We start from the raw sequence: 14069 nt of genomic DNA on the forward strand, positions 1-14069 counted from the left end.
TTGGTGACAGTGTGGAAACAGGCCCTTCAGCCCAACAAGTCCAAACTGTTTCCAAACTGGAGGGATTCTGTGCTCCTGTGATATCTGAGAATCACGGGAGACATCATCGGTCAGCGATCTCAAACTGAAATCGGTGAACACACACGGCCCGTTCTTTGCCTGCAGAACAAAGAAGTTTTTGGATTTCAACTGAACGCTGTAAGTGACAAAAGCAGAAGTTGCAGGAAAGCTCAACTTGACAAAAGTAGCAGCTCTCAGTCCAACAGGGTTATTCGGGAGCGCGTCGCGTACCTCTGGTGTTTGGGGGTGAAAACTCGCCCTTCCTCAGAAGCCGCTTGGACCATAAACAGGCGTTGAGCGATTCGAACATGGTACTCGTCAGTCGCATACCAAACATTGAAACTGACTGCGGGCTGGCCTGGCAAAGAGGATAAATGCGATGAGGCCCCAGTGAGATTTGAACTCACGCCCTCTGGTTTACGAGACCAGCGCTCTAACCGCTGAGCTATGGAGCCGGGCGAGCGGCCGCCGCGAACCTTTGGCTGATTGGGTAACAGCCCTCGCGTCACCGTCTGGACAGTTTGAACACTCTCTCTCCCCGTGCGCGCGTGGGTTTGCTCCGGGTGCTCCGGTTACAGAGATGTGCAGCTTCTGCGGGATTGGCCATGCTTCATTGTCCCATTGTGTACGGTGATTGTGCGGGCTCGATGGATTAGTCAGCATTCAATGTACAACGATGCAGTGTGCGGAATGGGTCTGGGTAGACTGCTCTCTGCAGGTCGGTGTTGACGAGATTAGAATAAATTAGATTGGCGACAGTGTGGAAACAGGCCCTTCAGCCCAACAAGTCCACATCAACCCACCCAGACCCGTTTCTCTCTGAATAATGTACCTACGACTAGGGGCAATTTAGAATGGCCAATTCACACGACTTGCACGTCTTTAGACAGTGGGAGCGAACCGGAGCAAACCCACGCAGACTCTGGGCGAATGTGCAAACACGACACAGACAGTCCCCTAAAGCTGGAATCGTGACTGCGTCCCTAGTGCTGTGAGGCAGCAGTGCGAACCACTGAGCGGCTAGTTGGGCGGAATGGCCTGTTTCCAAACTGGAGGGATTCTATGCTTCTGTGATAGCTGAGAATCACCGGGAGACATGATTGGGAATGGTCATTCGGTCGCTTGGAGTGACTGAGGTCAGCGATCTCAAACTTTAATCGGTTCAGCGATCTCAAACTTTAATCGGTGAACACACACAGCCCCGTTCTTTGCCTGCAGAAGAAAGAAGTTGCAGGAAAACCTGCTCACCTGGTCGGAGACGAGAAATGAGAGGCGTTTCAGACATCAATTCCCAAAAGCAGCAGCTATGAGTCCAACAGGAGCGCCACCCGCCCCGCCGGTGGACGCTCGTGCTTCCAAGAAGCCGGTTGGACGACAAACGGGCGAGGAGCAATTTGAAGAACACAGCGCTCCTCAGCGTCATACCACAAGACTGAGAGGCCCCAGTGAGATTTGAACTCACGACCTCTGGTTTACAAGACCAGTGCTCTAACCGCTGAGCTATGGAGCCAGGCGCCAGGTCGCTCAGCGGAACTTGGCTGACTGGTTAACACTGGCTGAGTCAGAACGCTTGGGACACAGGTTCCAATCGACCCTCGCGTCACCGTCTGAACGGTTTGAACATTCTCCCCGTGGGTTTGCTCCGGCTGCTCCGTTTACAAAGAAGTGTAGCTTCTGCGGGATTGGCCACGCTTCATTGTCCCATTGTGTACGGTGATTGTGCGGGCTCGGTGGATTAGTCAGCATTCAATGTAGAATGATGCAGTGCGCGGAATGGGCCTGGGTAGATTGCTCTCTGCAGGTCGGTGTTGACGAGATAAGAATATATGAGATTGGTGACAGTGTGGAAACAGGCCCTTCAGCCCAACAAGTCCAAACTGTTTCCAAACTGGAGGGATTCTGTGCTCCTGTGATATCTGAGAATCACCGGGAGACATCATCGGTCAGCGATCTCAAACTGAAATCGGTGAACACACACGGCCCCGTTCTTTGCCTGCAGAACAAAGAAGTTTTTGGATTTCAACTGAACGCTGTAAGTGACAAAAGCAGAAGTTGCAGGAAAGCTCAACTTGACAAAAGTAGCAGCTCTCAGTCCAACAGGGTTATTCGGGAGCGCGTCGCGTACCTCTGGTGTTTGGGGGTGAAAACTCGCCCTTCCTCAGAAGCCGCTTGGACCATAAACAGGCGTTGAGCGATTCGAACATGGTACTCGTCAGTCGCATACCAAACATTGAAACTGACTGCGGGCTGGCCTGGCAAAGAGGATAAATGCGATGAGGCCCCAGTGAGATTTGAACTCACGCCCTCTGGTTTACGAGACCAGCGCTCTAACCGCTGAGCTATGGAGCCGGGCGAGCGGCCGCCGCGAACCTTTGGCTGATTGGGTAACAGCCCTCGCGTCACCGTCTGGACAGTTTGAACACTCTCTCTCCCCGTGCGCGCGTGGGTTTGCTCCGGGTGCTCCGGTTACAGAGATGTGCAGCTTCTGCGGGATTGGCCATGCTTCATTGTCCCATTGTGTACGGTGATTGTGCGGGCTCGATGGATTAGTCAGCATTCAATGTACAACGATGCAGTGTGCGGAATGGGTCTGGGTAGACTGCTCTCTGCAGGTCGGTGTTGACGAGATTAGAATAAATTAGATTGGCGACAGTGTGGAAACAGGCCCTTCAGCCCAACAAGTCCACATCAACCCACCCAGACCCGTTTCTCTCTGAATAATGTACCTACGACTAGGGGCAATTTAGAATGGCCAATTCACACGACTTGCACGTCTTTAGACAGTGGGAGCGAACCGGAGCAAACCCACGCAGACTCTGGGCGAATGTGCAAACACGACACAGACAGTCCCCTAAAGCTGGAATCGTGACTGCGTCCCTAGTGCTGTGAGGCAGCAGTGCGAACCACTGAGCGGCTAGTTGGGCGGAATGGCCTGTTTCCAAACTGGAGGGATTCTATGCTTCTGTGATAGCTGAGAATCACGGGAGACATGATTGGGAATGGTCATTCGGTCGCTTGGAGTGACTGAGGTCAGCGATCTCAAACTTTAATCGGTTCAGCGATCTCAAACTTTAATCGGTGAACACACACAGCCCCGTTCTTTGCCTGCAGAAGAAAGAAGTTGCAGGAAAACCTGCTCACCTGGTCGGAGACGAGAAATGAGAGGCGTTTCAGACATCAATTCCCAAAAGCAGCAGCTATGAGTCCAACAGGAGCGCCACCCGCCCCGCCGGTGGACGCTCGTGCTTCCAAGAAGCCGGTTGGACGACAAACGGGCGAGGAGCAATTTGAAGAACACAGCGCTCCTCAGCGTCATACCACAAGACTGAGAGGCCCCAGTGAGATTTGAACTCACGACCTCTGGTTTACAAGACCAGTGCTCTAACCGCTGAGCTATGGAGCCAGGCGCCAGGTCGCTCAGCGGAACTTGGCTGACTGGTTAACACTGGCTGAGTCAGAACGCTTGGGACACAGGTTCCAATCGACCCTCGCGTCACCGTCTGAACGTTTTGAACATTCTCCCCGTGGGTTTGCTCCGGCTGCTCCGTTTACAAAGAAGTGTAGCTTCTGCGGGATTGGCCACGCTTCATTGTCCCATTGTGTACGGTGATTGTGCGGGCTCGGTGGATTAGTCAGCATTCAATGTAGAATGATGCAGTGCGCGGAATGGGCCTTGGGTAGATTGCTCTCTGCAGGTCGGTGTTGACGAGATAAGAATATATGAGATTGGTGACAGTGTGGAAACAGGCCCTTCAGCCCAACAAGTCCAAACTGTTTCCAAACTGGAGGGATTCTGTGCTCCTGTGATATCTGAGAATCACCGGGAGACATCATCGGTCAGCGATCTCAAACTGAAATCGGTGAACACACACGGCCCCGTTCTTTGCCTGCAGAACAAAGAAGTTTTTGGATTTCAACTGAACGCTGTAAGTGACAAAAGCAGAAGTTGCAGGAAAGCTCAACTTGACAAAAGTAGCAGCTCTCAGTCCAACAGGGTTATTCGGGAGCGCGTCGCGTACCTCTGGTGTTTGGGGGTGAAAACTCGCCCTTCCTCAGAAGCCGCTTGGACCATAAACAGGCGTTGAGCGATTCGAACATGGTACTCGTCAGTCGCATACCAAACATTGAAACTGACTGCGGGCTGGCCTGGCAAAGAGGATAAATGCGATGAGGCCCCAGTGAGATTTGAACTCACGCCCTCTGGTTTACGAGACCAGCGCTCTAACCGCTGAGCTATGGAGCCGGCGGCGAGCGGCCGCCGCGAACCTTTGGCTGATTGGGTAACAGCCCTCGCGTCACCGTCTGGACAGTTTGAACACTCTCTCTCCCCGTGCGCGCGTGGGTTTGCTCCGGGTGCTCCGGTTACAGAGATGTGCAGCTTCTGCGGGATTGGCCATGCTTCATTGTCCCATTGTGTACGGTGATTGTGCGGGCTCGATGGATTAGTCAGCATTCAATGTACAACGATGCAGTGTGCGGAATGGGTCTGGGTAGACTGCTCTCTGCAGGTCGGTGTTGACGAGATTAGAATAAATTAGATTGGCGACAGTGTGGAAACAGGCCCTTCAGCCCAACAAGTCCACATCAACCCACCCAGACCCGTTTCTCTCTGAATAATGTACCTACGACTAGGGGCAATTTAGAATGGCCAATTCACACGACTTGCACGTCTTTAGACAGTGGGAGCGAACCGGAGCAAACCCACGCAGACTCTGGGCGAATGTGCAAACACGACACAGACAGTCCCCTAAAGCTGGAATCGTGACTGCGTCCCTAGTGCTGTGAGGCAGCAGTGCGAACCACTGAGCGGCTAGTTGGGCGGAATGGCCTGTTTCCAAACTGGAGGGATTCTATGCTTCTGTGATAGCTGAGAATCACCGGGAGACATGATTGGGAATGGTCATTCGGTCGCTTGGAGTGACTGAGGTCAGCGATCTCAAACTTTAATCGGTTCAGCGATCTCAAACTTTAATCGGTGAACACACACAGCCCCGTTCTTTGCCTGCAGAAGAAAGAAGTTGCAGGAAAACCTGCTCACCTGGTCGGAGACGAGAAATGAGAGGCGTTTCAGACATCAATTCCCAAAAGCAGCAGCTATGAGTCCAACAGGAGCGCCACCCGCCCCGCCGGTGGACGCTCGTGCTTCCAAGAAGCCGGTTGGACGACAAACGGGCGAGGAGCAATTTGAAGAACACAGCGCTCCTCAGCGTCATACCACAAGACTGAGAGGCCCCAGTGAGATTTGAACTCACGACCTCTGGTTTACAAGACCAGTGCTCTAACCGCTGAGCTATGGAGCCAGGCGCCAGGTCGCTCAGCGGAACTTGGCTGACTGGTTAACACTGGCTGAGTCAGAACGCTTGGGACACAGGTTCCAATCGACCCTCGCGTCACCGTCTGAACGGTTTGAACATTCTCCCCGTGGGTTTGCTCCGGCTGCTCCGTTTACAAAGAAGTGTAGCTTCTGCGGGATTGGCCACGCTTCATTGTCCCATTGTGTACGGTGATTGTGCGGGCTCGGTGGATTAGTCAGCATTCAATGTAGAATGATGCAGTGCGCGGAATGGGCCTGGGTAGATTGCTCTCTGCAGGTCGGTGTTGACGAGATAAGAATATATGAGATTGGTGACAGTGGGAAACAGGCCCTTCAGCCCAACAAGTCCAAACTGTTTCCAAACTGGAGGGATTCTGTGCTCCTGTGATATCTGAGAATCACCGGGAGACATCATCGGTCAGCGATCTCAAACTGAAATCGGTGAACACACACGGCCCCGTTCTTTGCCTGCAGAACAAAGAAGTTTTTGGATTTCAACTGAACGCTGTAAGTGACAAAAGCAGAAGTTGCAGGAAAGCTCAACTTGACAAAAGTAGCAGCTCTCAGTCCAACAGGGTTATTCGGGAGCGCGTCGCGTTCCTCTGGTGTTTGGGGGTGAAAACTCGCCCTTCCTCAGAAGCCGCTTGGACCATAAACAGGCGTTGAGCGATTCGAACATGGTACTCGTCAGTCGCATACCAAACATTGAAACTGACTGCGGGCTGGCCTGGCAAAGAGGATAAATGCGATGAGGCCCCAGTGAGATTTGAACTCACGCCCTCTGGTTTACGAGACCAGCGCTCTAACCGCTGAGCTATGGAGCCGGGCGAGCGGCCGCCGCGAACCTTTGGCTGATTGGGTAACAGCCCTCGCGTCACCGTCTGGACAGTTTGAACACTCTCTCTCCCCGTGCGCGCGTGGGTTTGCTCCGGCTGCTCCGGTTACAGAGATGTGCAGCTTCTGCGGGATTGGCCATGCTTCATTGTCCCATTGTGTACGGTGATTGTGCGGGCTCGATGGATTAGTCAGCATTCAATGTACAACGATGCAGTGTGCGGAATGGGTCTGGGTAGACTGCTCTCTGCAGGTCGGTGTTGACGAGATTAGAATAAATTAGATTGGCGACAGTGTGGAAACAGGCCCTTCAGCCCAACAAGTCCACATCAACCCACCCAGACCCGTTTCTCTCTGAATAATGTACCTACGACTAGGGGCAATTTAGAATGGCCAATTCACACGACTTGCACGTCTTTAGACAGTGGGAGCGAACCGGAGCAAACCCACGCAGACTCTGGGCGAATGTGCAAACACGACACAGACAGTCCCCTAAAGCTGGAATCGTGACTGCGTCCCTAGTGCTGTGAGGCAGCAGTGCGAACCACTGAGCGGCTAGTTGGGCGGAATGGCCTGTTTCCAAACTGGAGGGATTCTATGCTTCTGTGATAGCTGAGAATCACCGGGAGACATGATTGGGAATGGTCATTCGGTCGCTTGGAGTGACTGAGGTCAGCGATCTCAAACTTTAATCGGTTGAAAACACAACACAGCCCCGTTCTTTGCCTGCAGAAGAAAGAAGTTGCAGGAAAACCTGCTCACCTGGTCGGAGACGAGAAATGAGAGGCGTTTCAGACATCAATTCCCAAAAGCAGCAGCTATGAGTCCAACAGGAGCGCCACCCGCCCCGCCGGTGGACGCTCGTGCTTCCAAGAAGCCGGTTGGACGACAAACGGGCGAGGAGCAATTTGAAGAACACAGCGCTCCTCAGCGTCATACCACAAGACTGAGAGGCCCCAGTGAGATTTGAACTCACGACCTCTGGTTTACAAGACCAGTGCTCTAACCGCTGAGCTATGGAGCCAGGCGCCAGGTCGCTCAGCGGAACTTGGCTGACTGGTTAACACTGGCTGAGTCAGAACGCTTGGGACACAGGTTCCAATCGACCCTCGCGTCACCGTCTGAACGGTTTGAACATTCTCCCCGTGGGTTTGCTCCGGCTGCTCCGTTTACAAAGAAGTGTAGCTTCTGCGGGATTGGCCACGCTTCATTGTCCCATTGTGTACGGTGATTGTGCGGGCTCGGTGGATTAGTCAGCATTCAATGTAGAATGATGCAGTGCGCGGAATGGGCCTGGGTAGATTGCTCTCTGCAGGTCGGTGTTGACGAGATAAGAATATATGAGATTGGTGACAGTGTGGAAACAGGCCCTTCAGCCCAACAAGTCCAAACTGTTTCCAAACTGGAGGGATTCTGTGCTCCTGTGATATCTGAGAATCACCGGGAGACATCATCGGTCAGCGATCTCAAACTGAAATCGGTGAACACACACGGCCCCGTTCTTTGCCTGCAGAACAAAGAAGTTTTTGGATTTCAACTGAACGCTGTAAGTGACAAAAGCAGAAGTTGCAGGAAAGCTCAACTTGACAAAAGTAGCAGCTCTCAGTCCAACAGGGTTATTCGGGAGCGCGTCGCGTACCTCTGGTGTTTGGGGGTGAAAACTCGCCCTTCCTCAGAAGCCGCTTGGACCATAAACAGGCGTTGAGCGATTCGAACATGGTACTCGTCAGTCGCATACCAAACATTGAAACTGACTGCGGGCTGGCCTGGCAAAGAGGATAAATGCGATGAGGCCCAGTGAGATTTGAACTCACGCCCTCTGGTTTACGAGACCAGCGCTCTAACCGCTGAGCTATGGAGCCGGGCGAGCGGCCGCCGCGAACCTTTGGCTGATTGGGTAACAGCCCTCGCGTCACCGTCTGGACAGTTTGAACACTCTCTCTCCCCGTGCGCGCGTGGGTTTGTTTTGCTCCGGGTGCTCCGGTTACAGAGATGTGCAGCTTCTGCGGGATTGGCCATGCTTCATTGTCCCATTGTGTACGGTGATTGTGCGGGCTCGATGGATTAGTCAGCATTCAATGTACAACGATGCAGTGTGCGGAATGGGTCTGGGTAGACTGCTCTCTGCAGGTCGGTGTTGACGAGATTAGAATAAATTAGATTGGCGACAGTGTGGAAACAGGCCCTTCAGCCAACAAGTCCACATCAACCCACCCAGACCCGTTTCTCTCTGAATAATGTACCTACGACTAGGGGCAATTTAGAATGGCCAATTCACACGACTTGCACGTCTTTAGACAGTGGGAGCGAACCGGAGCAAACCCACGCAGACTCTGGGCGAATGTGCAAACACGACACAGACAGTCCCCTAAAGCTGGAATCGTGACTGCGTCCCTAGTGCTGTGAGGCAGCAGTGCGAACCACTGAGCGGCTAGTTGGGCGGAATGGCCTGTTTCCAAACTGGAGGGATTCTATGCTTCTGTGATAGCTGAGAATCACCGGGAGACATGATTGGGAATGGTCATTCGGTCGCTTGGAGTGACTGAGGTCAGCGATCTCAAACTTTAATCGGTTCAGCGATCTCAAACTTTAATCGGTGAACACACACAGCCCCGTTCTTTGCCTGCAGAAGAAAGAAGTTGCAGGAAAACCTGCTCACCTGGTCGGAGACGAGAAATGAGAGGCGTTTTCAGACATCAATTCCAAAAGCAGCAGCTATGAGTCCAACAGGAGCGCCACCCGCCCCGCCGGTGGACGCTCGTGCTTCCAAGAAGCCGGTTGGACGACAAACGGGCGAGGAGCAATTTGAAGAACACAGCGCTCCTCAGCGTCATACCACAAGACTGAGAGGCCCCAGTGAGATTTGAACTCACGATCTCTGGTTTACAAGACCAGTGCTCTAACCGCTGAGCTATGGAGCCAGGCGCCAGGTCGCTCAGCGGAACTTGGCTGACTGGTTAACACTGGCTGAGTCAGAACGCTTGGGACACAGGTTCCAATCGACCCTCGCGTCACCGTCTGAACGGTTTGAACATTCTCCCCGTGGGTTTGCTCCGGCTGCTCCGTTTACAAAGAAGTGTAGCTTCTGCGGGATTGGCCACGCTTCATTGTCCCATTGTGTACGGTGATTGTGCGGGCTCGGTGGATTAGTCAGCATTCAATGTAGAATGATGCAGTGCGCGGAATGGGCCTGGGTAGATTGCTCTCTGCAGGTCGGTGTTGACGAGATAAGAATATATGAGATTGGTGACAGTGTGGAAACAGGCCCTTCAGCCCAACAAGTCCAAACTGTTTCCAAACTGGAGGGATTCTGTGCTCCTGTGATATCTGAGAATCACCGGGAGACATCATCGGTCAGCGATCTCAAACTGAAATCGGTGAACACACACGGCCCCGTTCTTTGCCTGCAGAACAAAGAAGTTTTTGGATTTCAACTGAACGCTGTAAGTGACAAAAGCAGAAGTTGCAGGAAAGCTCAACTTGACAAAAGTAGCAGCTCTCAGTCCAACAGGGTTATTCGGGAGCGCGTCGCGTACCTCTGGTGTTTGGGGGTGAAAACTCGCCCTTCCTCAGAAGCCGCTTGGACCATAAACAGGCGTTGAGCGATTCGAACATGGTACTCGTCAGTCGCATACCAAACATTGAAACTGACTGCGGGCTGGCCTGGCAAAGAGGATAAATGCGATGAGGCCCCAGTGAGATTTGAACTCACGCCCTCTGGTTTACGAGACCAGCGCTCTAACCGCTGAGCTATGGATGGGGCCGGGCGAGCGGCCGCCGCGAACCTTTGGCTGATTGGGTAACAGCCCTCGCGTCACCGTCTGGACAGTTTGAACACTCTCTCTCCCCGTGCGCGCGTGGGTTTGCTCGGGTGCTCCGGTTACAGAGATGTGCAGCTTCTGCGGGATTGGCCATGCTTCATTGTCCCATTGTGTACGGTGATTGTGCGGGCTCGATGGATTAGTCAGCATTCAATGTACAACGATGCAGTGTGCGGAATGGGTCTGGGTAGACTGCTCTCTGCAGGTCGGTGTTGACGAGATTAGAATAAATTAGATTGGCGACAGTGTGGAAACAGGCCCTTCAGCCCAACAAGTCCACATCAACCACCCAGACCCGTTTCTCTCTGAATAATGTACCTACGACTAGGGGCAATTTAGAATGGCCAATTCACACGACTTGCACGTCTTTAGACAGTGGGAGCGAACCGGAGCAAACCCACGCAGACTCTGGGCGAATGTGCAAACACGACACAGACAGTCCCCTAAAGCTGGAATCGTGACTGCGTCCCTAGTGCTGTGAGGCAGCAGTGCGAACCACTGAGCGGCTAGTTGGGCGGAATGGCCTGTTTCCAAACTGGAGGGATTCTATGCTTCTGTGATAGCTGAGAATCACCGGGAGACATGATTGGGAATGGTCATTCGGTCGCTTGGAGTGACTGAGGTCAGCGATCTCAAACTTTAATCGGTTCAGCGATCTCAAACTTTAATCGGTGAACACACACAGCCCCGTTCTTTGCCTGCAGAAGAAAGAAGTTGCAGGAAAACCTGCTCACCTGGTCGGAGACGAGAAATGAGAGGCGTTTCAGACATCAATTCCCAAAAGCAGCAGCTATGAGTCCAACAGGAGCGCCACCCGCCCCGCCGGTGGACGCTCGTGCTTCCAAGAAGCCGGTTTGGACGACAAACGGGCGAGGAGCAATTTGAAGAACACAGCGCTCCTCAGCGTCATACCACAAGACTGAGAGGCCCCAGTGAGATTTGAACTCACGACCTCTGGTTTACAAGACCAGTGCTAAACCGCTGAGCTATGGAGCCAGGCGCCAGGTCGCTCAGCGGAACTTGGCTGACTGGTTAACACTGGCTGAGTCAGAACGCTTGGGACACAGGTTCCAATCGACCCTCGCGTCACCGTCTGAACGGTTTGAACATTCTCCCGTGGGTTTGCTCCGGCTGCTCCGTTTACAAAGAAGTGTAGCTTCTGCGGATTGGCCACGCTTCATTGTCCCATTGTGTACGGTGATTGTGCGGGCTCGGTGGATTAGTCAGCATTCAATGTAGAATGATGCAGTGCGCGGAATGGGCCTGGGTAGATTGCTCTCTGCAGGTCGGTGTTGACGAGATAAGAATATATGAGATTGGTGACAGTGTGGAAACAGGCCCTTCAGCCCAACAAGTCCAAACTGTTTCCAAACTGGAGGGATTCTGTGCTCCTGTGATATCTGAGAATCACCGGGAGACATCATCGGTCAGCGATCTCAAACTGAAATCGGTGAACACACACGGCCCCGTTCTTTGCCTGCAGAACAAAGAAGTTTTTGGATTTCAACTGAACGCTGTAAGTGACAAAGCAGAAGTTGCAGGAAAGCTCAACTTGACAAAAGTAGCAGCTCTCAGTCCAAACAGGGTTATTCGGGAGCGCGTCGCGTACCTCTGGTGTTTGGGGGTGAAAACTCGCCCTTCTCAGAAGCCGCTTGGACCATAAACAGGCGTTGAGCGATTCGAACATGGTACTCGTCAGTCGCATACCAAACATTGAAACTGACTGCGGGCTGGCCTGGCAAAGAGGATAAATGCGATGAGGCCCCAGTGAGATTTGAACTCACGCCCTCTGGTTTACGAGACCAGCGCTCTAACCGCTGAGCTATGGAGCCGGGCGAGCGGCCGCCGCGAACCTTTGGCTGATTGGGTAACAGCCCTCGCGTCACCGTCTGGACAGTTTGAACACTCTCTCTCCCCGTGCGCGCGTGGGTTTGCTCCGGGTGCTCCGGTTACAGAGATGTGCAGCTTCTGCGGGATTGGCCATGCTTCATTGTCCCATTGTGTACGGTGATTGTGCGGGCTCGATGGATTAGTCAGCATTCAATGTACAACGATGCAGTGTGCGGAATGGGTCTGGGTAGACTGCTCTCTGCAGGTCGGTGTTGACGAGATTAGAATAAATTAGATTGGCGACAGTGTGGAAACAGGCCCTTCAGCCCAACAAGTCCACATCAACCCACCCAGACCCGTTTCTCTCTGAATATGTACCTACGACTAGGGGCAATTTAGAATGGCCAATTCACACGACTTGCACGTCTTTAGACAGTGGGAGCGAACCGGAGCAAACCCACGCAGACTCTGGGCGAATGTGCAAACACGACACAGACAGTCCCCTAAAGCTGGAATCGTGACTGCGTCCCTAGTGCTGTGAGGCAGCAGTGCGAACCACTGAGCGGCTAGTTGGGCGGAATGGCCTGTTTCCAAACTGGAGGGATTCTATGCTTCTGTGATAGCTGAGAATCACCGGGAGGACATGATTGGGAATGGTCATTCGGTCGCTTGGAGTGACTGAGGTCAGCGATCTCAAACTTTAATCGGTTCAGCGATCTCAAACTTTAATCGGTGAACACACACAGCCCCGTTCTTTGCCTGCAGAAGAAAGAAGTTGCAGGAAAACCTGCTCACCTGGTCGGAGACGAGAAATGAGAGGCGTTTCAGACATCAATTCCCAAAGCAGCAGCTATGAGTCCAACAGGAGCGCCACCCGCCCCGCCGGTGGACGCTCGTGCTTCCAAGAAGCCGGTTGGACGACAACGGGCGAGGAGCAATTTGAAGAACACAGCGCTCCTCAGCGTCATACCACAAGACTGAGAGGCCCCTGAGGAGATTTGAACTCACGATCTCTGGTTTACAAGACCAGTGCTCTAACCGCTGAGCTATGGAGCCAGGCGCCAGGTCGCTCAGCGGAACTTGGCTGACTGGTTAACACTGGCTGAGTCAGAACGCTTGGGACACAGGTTCCAATCGACCCTCGCGTCACCGTCTGAACGGTTTGAACATTCTTCCCGTGGGTTTGCTCCGGCTGCTCCGTTTACAAAGAAGTGTAGCTTCTGCGGGATTGGCCACGCTTCATTGTCCCATTGTGTACGGTGATTGTGCGGGCTCGGTGGATTAGTCAGCATTCAATGTAGAATGATGCAGTGCGCGGAATGGGCCTGGGTAGATTGCTCTCTGCAGGTCGTGTGTTGACGAGATAAGAATATATGAGATTGGTTGACAGTGTGGAAACAGCCCTTCAGCCCAACAAGTCCCAAACTGTTTCCAAACTGGAGGGATTCTGTGCTCCTGTGATATCTGAGAATCACCGGGAGACATCATCGGTCAGCGATCTCAAACTGAAATCGGTGAACACACACGGCCCCGTTCTTTGCCTGCAGAACAAAGAAGTTTTTGGATTTCAACTGAACGCTGTAAGTGACAAAAGCAGAAGTTGCAGGAAAGCTCAACTTGACAAAAGTAGCAGCTCTCAGTCCAACAGGGTTATTCGGGAGCGCGTCGCGTACCTCTGGTGTTTGGGGGTGAAAACTCGCCCTTCCTCAGAAGCCGCTTGGACCATAAACAGGCGTTGAGCGATTCGAACATGGTACTCGTCAGTCGCATACCAAACATTGAAACTGACTGCGGGCTGGCCTGGCAAGAGGATAAATGCGATGAGGCCCCAGTGAGATTTGAACTCACGCCCTCTGGTTTACGAGACCAGCGCTCTAACCGCTGAGCTAGGGAGCCGGGCGAGCGGCCGCCGCGAACCTTTGGCTGATTGGGTAACAGCCCTCGCGTCACCGTCTGGACAGTTTGAACACTCTCTCTCCCCGTGCGCGCGTGGGTTTGCTCCGGGTGCTCCGGTTACAGAGATGTGCAGCTTCTGCGGGATTGGCCATGCTTCATTGTCCCATTGTGTACGGTGATTGTGCGGGCTCGATGGATTAGTCAGCATTCAATGTACAACGATGCAGTGTGCGGAATGGGTCTGGGTAGAACTGCCTCTCTGCAGGTCGGTGTTGACGAGATTAGAATAAATTAGATTGGCGACAGTGTGGAAA

At 53.0% G+C, this 14069-nt stretch overlaps 9 non-coding genes across 9 annotated transcripts; all 9 read right to left on the reverse strand.

Moving 5' to 3' along the window:
- Positions 1-442: 442 nt before the first annotated feature.
- trnat-cgu (transfer RNA threonine (anticodon CGU)) lies at positions 443-515 on the reverse strand. Its single transcript has one exon. It is a non-coding gene; the product is annotated as a tRNA-Thr (tRNA).
- A 982-nt stretch (positions 516-1497) lies between these two features.
- Positions 1498-1570, reverse strand: trnat-ugu (transfer RNA threonine (anticodon UGU)). The gene has a single exon. It is a non-coding gene; the product is annotated as a tRNA-Thr (tRNA).
- A 766-nt stretch (positions 1571-2336) lies between these two features.
- On the reverse strand, positions 2337-2409 carry trnat-cgu (transfer RNA threonine (anticodon CGU)). The gene has a single exon. It is a non-coding gene; the product is annotated as a tRNA-Thr (tRNA).
- A 981-nt stretch (positions 2410-3390) lies between these two features.
- On the reverse strand, positions 3391-3463 carry trnat-ugu (transfer RNA threonine (anticodon UGU)). The gene has a single exon. It is a non-coding gene; the product is annotated as a tRNA-Thr (tRNA).
- Positions 3464-4230: 767 nt separating this feature from the next.
- Positions 4231-4303, reverse strand: trnat-cgu (transfer RNA threonine (anticodon CGU)). The gene has a single exon. It is a non-coding gene; the product is annotated as a tRNA-Thr (tRNA).
- Positions 4304-5287: 984 nt separating this feature from the next.
- On the reverse strand, positions 5288-5360 carry trnat-ugu (transfer RNA threonine (anticodon UGU)). The gene has a single exon. It is a non-coding gene; the product is annotated as a tRNA-Thr (tRNA).
- Positions 5361-6125: 765 nt separating this feature from the next.
- trnat-cgu (transfer RNA threonine (anticodon CGU)) lies at positions 6126-6198 on the reverse strand. Its single transcript has one exon. It is a non-coding gene; the product is annotated as a tRNA-Thr (tRNA).
- Positions 6199-7159: 961 nt separating this feature from the next.
- Positions 7160-7232, reverse strand: trnat-ugu (transfer RNA threonine (anticodon UGU)). Its single transcript has one exon. It is a non-coding gene; the product is annotated as a tRNA-Thr (tRNA).
- A 4556-nt stretch (positions 7233-11788) lies between these two features.
- trnat-cgu (transfer RNA threonine (anticodon CGU)) lies at positions 11789-11861 on the reverse strand. The gene has a single exon. It is a non-coding gene; the product is annotated as a tRNA-Thr (tRNA).
- Positions 11862-14069: the final 2208 nt, after the last annotated feature.

This window comes from Hemiscyllium ocellatum, unplaced genomic scaffold, assembly GCF_020745735.1.
Source record: "Hemiscyllium ocellatum isolate sHemOce1 unplaced genomic scaffold, sHemOce1.pat.X.cur. scaffold_2386_pat_ctg1, whole genome shotgun sequence".
Classification (NCBI taxonomy): Eukaryota; Metazoa; Chordata; class Chondrichthyes; order Orectolobiformes; family Hemiscylliidae; genus Hemiscyllium; species Hemiscyllium ocellatum.